General features: G+C 34.8%; 1 non-coding gene and 1 pseudogene across 1 annotated transcript; both read right to left on the minus strand.

The window, feature by feature from the left end:
• Nucleotides 1-1,698: 1,698 nt before the first annotated feature.
• LOC131168844 (MLP-like protein 328) lies at nt 1,699-2,398 on the minus strand (annotated as a pseudogene).
• A 2,432-nt stretch (nt 2,399-4,830) lies between these two features.
• LOC131174302 (small nucleolar RNA R71) lies at nt 4,831-4,938 on the minus strand. The gene has a single exon (XR_009144550.1). It is a non-coding gene; the product is annotated as a small nucleolar RNA R71 (small nucleolar RNA).
• Between the last annotated feature and the right edge of the window lie 3,709 nt (nt 4,939-8,647).

An 8,647-nucleotide genomic window follows, 5' to 3' on the forward strand; every position in this document is an offset into this window, starting at 1 on the left:
ATTGCTTAAAATTTTACTTTTGAGTGTTTAGTTTAATCTCATTTTATTAATTTTCATTATTATCAATTTCTTTATTTTGCGAATTATTAAATTAGTCATTGTTTGAATTTAGTTTTGCATTTTCATCCCTTATGCTTCAAATTCCTAAATTTCTTTTATTAATTTGATTAAAATACAATTTTAACATACTTTATTTTACATCAAAAATTCAATCATTAATACAACTCCTCGTGGGAACGATATCTTTTTCTATACTACTTGAACGACCCATGCACTTGCGGTTGGGACACATCAGAGGGCCAAGCCGTGGGATTGGGAGTGAGGTCATCAAGGTGCATAATTTAGACTTTGGAGAAAGGTGGAACTTTTTACTTTCCTAATTATTTTCTGAAATTTTGTGTTTTCTTTAATAATAAAAAACTTTTGTGTTCTTTTTTCTTCAACTTCACGCATTTAGTGAGTGGTGTAGGATACTTAATTTTTGTGTTCTTTTTTGTTCAACTACACGCATTTAGTGAGTGGTGTAGGATACTTACTTAATTTTGTTTGAAAAAAGACTAAATGTTAAAAAAATAAAAATAAGAACTTAATCAATAAAAACGTTAAAGTTTGAAATCCAAATAATATGTTTTATCTTTTTCAATTTCATTAATCGTCCCTCCATGCTTCCCTCTCGAACTCTTTCTATATTCGAAAAAAAGAAATTTTACTTCCCAATTCCCATCCTCCACATTTATTTTTATGTTTTTTTATTTTTATTTTTAAATTCAACTTCGAATGAAATTCTTTTAAACAAAGCATAATGGCCTAAAAAGAAATAGACTAATCTGCTTAACGAGTGACCATGACGGACTTAATATTTCAGAATTTCTCGATTATTAACATCTTAAAATTCTTTAATTGAAACCAAACATCAGTTTCTAGAGAGAGAAGGACTCTACTTCTCACTAAAAGTTCTTTTTTACTTTTCATTATTATTATTATTATTTTCTTATTCTCTTTAAGCGACTATAAGTGAGAAACTCACCAGTAACGGTTTCAAATTTATTTTTTTTGTATTGTTTTATTTTTTTTAACAAGCCTTCAAATTTGTATACATTTGGACCAGATCTGGGTTTATTTCCTTAAATCAGCATCTACTAGGAAAAGTTTTCTTCTTAATATCAGGTCCTACTCCTCCATTACTCGGTTCTTTTCCCTTAGTGAGGTTTTGTTTTATTTTTGTTTCTTGTAGCATTTGATGTACTTTTTTATAGTTCTAAATACAATGTGGGTCTTTCACTACTTTTAGTTGGAGACTTTGAATTTTTAAATATGAATAATGATCTTTTAACAATTAAGTATATATGATAGAGCAATATGTTCCTTCATTAAAATTTGGTAGTTTAAACTACCATAGCAAGTTCTAAAAAGACAATGTTAAAAAGGCTTTTTTTCTCATCAAAAATTAAAAAATATCCATTAATATTAAAAAATTATTCTACTTTATCCAAATCATTTCCGAATAAAAATTTTCAATTATCTATGTTTATATGTTTTTTTGTAATGAGAATATTTGACTGTATTTATATTATGATATTTATCAGTGAATTTTCAATTTTTTTTAAAGAAAAAAAAATCTTAAAACACTTTTATAGCAGTAATTAAGATATATATAAATTCATTATTAGCTTTGTTCGCAGGACCATCAAATAAATATATAGTAATAAATTTTATTAAACCATACAAACATAATCCAACCAAGTATAGGATACAACCAGCTGCAGCAGAAGCATCACTATAAACTAACAAGCCACAAGGTTTATTATTTGACAGGCAGTTCTATTTAATAATAAGCAATAGGACATCAAGCCTTGACAAGGTGAGCATCAACATCCTTGACAACGCTAACCAAAATGTCCAGGTACTTACTGGGAGGTGGATCATCAGCCTTCAATTTCTCACATTCAACACATATTTTTACCAACCCTCCATCACCCTTTGGAATAACCTGGAGAATAGCCTTGTAGCTCTTGTATTGTTCCAGAACATGTCCTTCAACTGTTGTAAAAGTTATCGTCTTATTCACCTTATCTACATCCAACTTCTCCTTGAAAAATTCAGGATTCCCTTCAGTGTGGTTCAATAGAAGAACTAATTAATTAATCATGTACTAAAAACCATATTTATCACTGAAAAATTAAGGAAAATCTTGACAGACAAGAATTGATATTACCTAGGGTATATTTCCAAAGCTTGGTAGAGCCCGGAGTCTCCCAATCACCTTCATGATCCTTAACTGAGTGAATACTATCAGAGGCATTGGGAACATGGTGTGCTTCGCTGTAGAAGATTTTGTAGAAATTATCAGGAGGGCGTTGAGCTCTACATCCGCCTCAAGTTTATCAGCTTGAACCATGTTTTTCCTGAAACATTTGCAAGTATTGATCTTTTGGTGCTAAAATCTGCAAGCATACATGTCGTATGTGATGCATACATTTTGCATAGTCATTTAGGTCTAATTTCATAGCCATTTTATTTTATTATTAGTCATTTTTAGCCAATTTCATTAGTTATTTAGTTAGTTTTTCATAGTTGTCAATTTTGCATTAATTTGTAATTTTTACTTTGTTTTGTAGGAAAAATGGTATTTTTGAAGGACTGAAGAGAATTTTTGCCATTGAGGAGTGACTTCTGCAGCCAAAGATGTCAAAAACAAGTTTTCAAGCTGAAATATGCATTGACCAAATTGTGCATAACTTGCCGCATAAGCTATGTAGATCTGCATAAGGAGAAAAATCACTGTTCCAATACCTGCCGAAATGTGCATAAGGAGACTGCATAGCTTATGCACATTCACGCCTCCCTTATGCCTTTTCATGGAATTGTGCATAACCTATGCACCAAGTCATGCAGTTTCGCATAAGTGAACCAGAAACCAGCCGAAAACTGCATAAGGGACTGCATGACTTATGCAGTCCACTTATGCAGTCCCATAAAGAGTTTATTAATGAGCTGGCAGAAGATTCCCTCAGAAAATCCCTCCTCAAACACACTATTTTAGGGCTCCATGTCAGAAAATGCTATAAATAGTCCCATTTCCCATTTTAGAAAGGGAAAGACTAAAAAGGAGCAGAAAAAGGAAAGGAAGAGGAGAAAGAGGAGCAGCTGAAGAGACACAATCATTTTCCACACCATTTCCAACCAGATTTGGAGATTTCTTTCTTTTCTTACATTTTTCCTACATTTCTAGTGTTTAGTTTCTTATTTCCTAGCTTAGATTAAAGCCTTATTTCCATACAAACTAAAAATATCTTGTAAACATTATGGGTAGTGAGTAGTTTTACTTTGATTCTGGAGTAAGGGATGTAATATTTAGTTATTTTTGTGGATTTGAACTGGGTTAGTCCCAATTTAATGAATTTATGAGGTTTAATCCATTTCTTGTGTGCTTATTCACATGCTTAATGAAGGGCCCCATTAAGTTATGTACTTAATCCTTGGTTGAAGCACCGAAAGGAGAAAACCAAGTGATAGTTAATCAAGAAATTGGACTTAATTAACTTAGATCTAGAAATAGACTAAGGGTTAAGAGGGTTTTAATAGATTGATTAAAGAACCTAATGGGTCTTGGTTAATTTTAACTCCACGAAAGTAGGATTAAGTTAATTAAGGCACGCTTTGTCTCACTCGAAAGAGTTTTCAAAGGATTTTAGAATTAATCTCCTTTAAACCCATAAATTTCATGGATTGGGCTAGCTAGGAAAAATTCCAAAATGACTTAAATATGAACCCTTAACTCCAGAATCGTCTTTCATCAATTATTGCTTGGAATTTTACTTTTGAGTGTTTAGTTTAATCTCATTTTATTAATTTTCATTATTATCAATTTTTTTATTTTGCGAATTATTAAATTAGTCATTGTTTAAATTTAGTTTTGCATTTTCATACCTTATGCTTCAAATTCCTAAATTTCTTTTATTAATTTGATTAAAATACAATTTTTAACATATTTTATTTTATATCAAAAATTCAATCATTAACACAACTCCACGTGGGAACGATATCTTTTTCTATACTACTTGAACGACCCGTGCACTTGCGGTTGGGACACATCAAGTTTTTGGCGCTGTTGCCGGGGAGTTGTTTGTTTAAGATTGAATTCTTGATTATTTTAGTTGTTTATAGTTTTATCTTTGTTATCTTTTCATTTTGTGTTTGTTTGTTCTTTTTCAGGTACCCTTAATCTTTTATGAGAAGAGCTAGAAGCACAAGTGACACATCCTTATTGTTTAATCCTGAAATTGAGAAATTTTGTAAAGCCAACAAGAAAGAAACTAGAAAAAGAAAAGAAGCTTTGAGAGAAACTGAATTAGAAGCAGACATGGCTGATGAAAGAATCAGAATTGGTGGTGGTAATGCTGGAAATAATCGAAACAATGAAAATGCAGCTCATGGTGAAGAAGTTGTAAATGCTAATGTGCCTAAGGGAAGTATGATGGATCACGCATTTCCTCTTTTTGATGATTTAAGAGAGAGTATAGCAAGACCAAGAATTGATGCAAATAGTTATAAGATGGATTTTGGAGTACTACAAATGATTCAGAATTCTCAATTCGGAGGTCATCCTTCAGAAAATCCTCATACACATCTTAAGAAGTTTGTTATGATCTGTGACATGCAAAAGCAACCAGGAGTATCTGATGATGCAGCAAGGCTAAAATTGTTTCCATTCTCTTTGAAAGATAGAGCATTGGATTGGCTTGATTCTTTACCTCACAACTCGATTACAAATTGGGAGCAGCTCACTGATGCATTTCTTGCCCAATACTTTCCACCTGGAAAAACTCAAGAGTTGAGGAATCAAATGATTACTTTTAGACCAAGAGAAGATGAGACTCTTTATGAGTCATGGATGAGATGGAAGGAGTTGGAGAGACAATGTCCACATCATGCCATTCCTAAATGGATGATAAACTAGAATTTTTACACAAATGTCACTCCTGCTATTAGAGGAATCATTGATGCTCAAACTGGAGGGGAATTCATCATTAAGCATGAAGATGAAGCTTATGAGTTGTTAGAGAAAATAGCAAAGAATACTCATCTTTGGAGTAGTCCAAGAGGACCAGCTCCAACTCAAAATAGGCAAGCTGCTGGAATGTATGAGCTTGATCCATTCAACATGATCAATGCCAAATTTGATGCACTCACTAATGTCCTTGCTAAGAAAATGGAGGATTTAAGTATGCTAGTCAGTTCATCATCATGCTCTCGGAATTCTCAACAAGTTACTTATGCAGAAGGAACAATGAGCTGTGGAGTAGATTATCCTTCATATGCTTGGAGGAATCATCCAAATTTTTCATGGGGGAATCAGCAAACTCAAGCTTTAACTCAGAACTTTCCACCACAACAACAAGGGCATCAATACCAATAACCTTGGCAACCACCACCTAGTTTTCAGCAAAAGAATGCAAATCCTGCACCTCTACCAAAACAGCAAGAACAAAGTTCCACCACAGAGGCTTTATTACAACAAATTCTTGCTAATCAAACTAAGCGTGATGAAGAGTTGAGAGAGATGAAAGCAAGGCTGGAACAAATGCAAACACACAATAGGATGTTGGAAAATCAGATTGCACAACAGGCATGCTCATCAAGTACCAATTCTATGGGGAAACTTCCTAGTCAAACAGAAAATCCAAGGGAGCAATGTTATGCCATCACACTGAGGAGTAGTAAAATAGTGCATACTGAGAAGAGTGAAAAAGTTGAGAAGAGAGAAAATGAGAAAGATGTTGAGAGAGATGAAAAACAAAAGAGTGAAAAAGGGAGTGCAAGAAAAGGTAAAGAGGAGGTTGGAGAGAAAGAAGAGAAATATATACCTCCAGAGCCTTACAAGCCACAGCTTCCCTTTCCACAGAGATTTCAAAAAGCCAAGATTGATAAGCAATTTGGGAAGTTCTTAGAGGTTTTAAAGAAGCTATATATATATGTGCCTTTTATTGATGCTCTTTCCCAAATGCCTTCTTATGCTAAGTTTTTGAAAGAAATTCTCTCAAACAAAAGAAGACTTGAAGATTATGAGATCAGAGCCTTAATCGAGGAATGCAGTGCTATCCTCCAAAGGAAACTTCCTCCAAAGCTCAAGGATCCAGGGAGTTTTTTAATTCCATGCCACATTGGGGAATCATGTTCTATAAAAGCTTTATGTGATTTAGGGGCTAGTGTAAGCCTTATGCCCCTCTCCATCTATGAGAAGCTCAACATGGGAGATCTTAAGCCGACCCACATTTCTCTTCAGCTAGCTGACAGATCAATTAAGTATCCTGAAGGGATTTTGGAGAATGTGCCTCTAAAGGTTGGGAAATTCTACATACCTGTTGACTTTGTCATCTTGGACATGGAAGAGGATTCTAATATCCCAATCATTTTGGGGAGGCCTTTCCTAGCTACAGCTGGTGCTTTGATTGACGTGAAAGGTGAAAAGCTTACTCTCAGAGTCGGAGAGGATCATTTAGTCTTCAACATTGGCAATGATAAGAAGAAGCAACATGAAGATGTAGACTCTTGTTTGAGAATTGATATAGTTGATGAGTTAGTAAAAGAGCACTTTAGAAAGAGCTATCCGAAGGCTTCTCTTAAAAGTAGTCTTATCCATAAAGGGAGTATCAATGATGAAAATCCAAAAGAGGCTGCATTTGCACAACATTTGAATAGTAATCCACCTTGTCCTATGGCACCAATCTTTCAAGTTGAGCAAGTGGAGAAAAGTGAAGTAAAGTAACCATCTCTCAAAGAAAAAGATGCACCAAAAGTTGTCAAGAAAGAAATGGTCGGATTTTTAGACAAAGCAACAAGGATCTTCTCATGTGATGGAAAGAAAATGAAGTATAGATTCATTAAAGCACCTATTGGGAACAGAGGCAATAAATTCCAATTCCAGCCACCATGAAAAATGACAAAAGTCCAGCTAAGGACTATAAATTAGCGCTCTTGGGAGGCACCCCAAGTTCTTTTATTTTACTTTTGTTGATTTACTTTTATTTACATAGCTTTTGTTTTTATCTTAAATCTCCCCAAATTCAATTTTTGACATTGTTGAATCTTGTCCCTTGTAGATGTATTTCAATGGAGGAAGGCTGGTGAACTGCTGGAGTGATTCTTAACCTGAAAATTTTGTCCTTAAACTCTCCCAAAATTGATTGATTTTTGCTGCATAACCTGTGCAGGTCTGCTACCTGGTTTATGCAGAGAGAAAAAAAAAAAAAAGACATTCTGCAGCAAAGAGGGGGTCTGCAGCAGATGACTTATCTTCTTGGTGAGGTTGGGTGTGTAATTTTTAAGTATTTGTGCTTATCATGTTTATGTGGTGGTAAGGTGGTCATTTTTGTAGTTTTGAGCTTAATTGGATTGTGAGATTCAAGGTGGATATGCTGCATTTTCTTGGCATAACTTGGGGAGTCATTTCTCATTTGTAGAAAAATGCAACTTTATGCAGATTTTATTAAGTTTTAATGTGTTAAATGTTGATTTGCAGAATTTGAGTCAAAATGGCTTGGTTCACAAAGGCTTTTATGCAGAATTCATTTTTACAAGCTTGTGTGATGTAATTTTGATGGACTTTGTATATATTGATGTGTTTTTTTATGACAATTTCTCATGATTTATGCTTCATAGAATTATATTTCTTCATTCTAGGGTATTTTTCACACTTGCAAATCATTTTTAATTGTTCTCTCCATCTTGTTGAATTGTGCATAAGTAACTGCATAGCTTATGCAATCCTGCATAACCACAATTCTTGCCATTTTCACCCCTGTTGCAAACTGCATAAGGAGAGTGCATAGCTTATGCAACTCTGCATAGCCACATTTTTGTCAAATTTCATATCTACCGAAACTTGCATAAGCAGGATGCATAACTTATGCACATTTGCATGACTTCAAATCCTGCATTTTCTCTCTCCACTGAAATCTGCATAAGGGGAGTGCATAACTTATGCACTACCGCATGACCGAACTCTCTGAAAATCAAAACCTGCCGAGAGGTGCATAAGCAGGGTGCATAACTTATGCACTTCTGCATGACTTCAAATCTTGCATTTTCTCTCTCTGCCAAAATCTGCATAAGGAGAGCGCATAGCTTATGCACTTCCGCATGACCAAAAACTCTGAATTCCAAAACCTGCCGAGAGGTGCATAAGCAGAGCGCATAGCTTATGCACTTCTGCATGACCACACTCCCTAAAAGCCAAAACCTACCGAGACCTACATAAGGAGAGTGCATGACTTATGCACTTCCGCATGACCTATTTCTCTGAAATCCAAAACAAGCCGAAACTTGCATAAGTTAGCGCATAAGCTATGCACTCTTGCATAATCAGTTTTTCACACTTTTTTATCACCCACCGAAATATGCATAAGAGAGTGCATAAGTTATGCACACTCACTTTTCACTTATGCAGCCTTAACACATGCCCTGTTCAAATCAAAATTTGTTTTCGGCACCATTTTCCCACCTCCACCTCCCGATATTCCTGTTCACTCCTTTTTCCCCCCACGTCAATTTGCAGCACTTTATGGCACTCATGCAGAACCGCACAGCTTATGCACCCTCCTTATGCACCTATTCTGGACAGCACATTATTCTGCATAACCTGTGC

This window comes from Hevea brasiliensis, chromosome 15 (assembly GCF_030052815.1).
Source record: "Hevea brasiliensis isolate MT/VB/25A 57/8 chromosome 15, ASM3005281v1, whole genome shotgun sequence".
In the NCBI taxonomy this organism is placed as follows: domain Eukaryota; kingdom Viridiplantae; phylum Streptophyta; class Magnoliopsida; order Malpighiales; family Euphorbiaceae; genus Hevea; species Hevea brasiliensis.